General features: G+C 37.8%; 1 protein-coding gene across 1 annotated transcript in view; it reads right to left on the bottom strand.

The window, feature by feature from the left end:
• The window catches only part of LOC122060844 (kinesin-like protein KIN-7L, chloroplastic), a 24,571-nt gene that overhangs the window by 20,897 nt on the left and 2,950 nt on the right, over positions 1-724 (bottom strand). The window lies entirely within an intron of this gene.

Raw genomic sequence — 724 nt, 5'->3', positions numbered from 1 at the left:
TCCCCCCCCCCCCCCCTTTTTTTTCCCAGATAAGTCAAAGGACAGTTGTATATATAGATGGCCACAAGAGCTACAAAGAAGTATGATATTCATTAGATGTCTGAAAAGAAAAACATGACAACAAATCAATATTTTACTTACTAGACCAGCAACAAAACAAAAGCATGTTCTTCATAAAAAGTCTGAGTAGAATAACATAGTTAAAAGCGTGTAGCATGAATTGTTTGAGCAACTGTTTGGTTGGTTATTTTCTTCCAGAAAACAAGCATTTCATTCTCTTTTTGCTTCTGTTCAGTTTTTAATGTTATTTTTGGAGCAGAACATTGATCACACCAAACTTACACAATTTTAGAGTCTCCAGTCAAATGGCCTGTTCTCCCAGTTGGAATAGGAGCGTCAATTCCTTCCTTAGAACCATACCTGAGAGTTTCCTACCTCATACATTTCAGCAGTGTTTCCTACCTCATACATCTCAGCAGTGAACTCTTTTGGCATCCCATCTTAATCCACTGTATCCAAGTGAAGGAGATTTCTCGTAAATGTATCCAATGTTTTTCTCAGGTTGACCAGAGAAGATTAATTAGAAGAGGGGCCAAGTTTCCCCACACCCTTGGTCATTCTCTCTTGACCAATAGGTTTGGATGGTCTCCATAAGGGATCCCGCAACAGTGGGATTATTATTGACCATTCATAAATTTTTTTTTTCCTTTTTTTTTTTTTGGGG

The sequence above is a fragment of the Macadamia integrifolia genome, chromosome 14 (assembly GCF_013358625.1).
Source record: "Macadamia integrifolia cultivar HAES 741 chromosome 14, SCU_Mint_v3, whole genome shotgun sequence".
Classification (NCBI taxonomy): Eukaryota; Viridiplantae; Streptophyta; class Magnoliopsida; order Proteales; family Proteaceae; genus Macadamia; species Macadamia integrifolia.
Note: the sequence above shows the minus strand (reverse complement) of the source record. Positions and strands in the feature narration are given on the sequence as shown.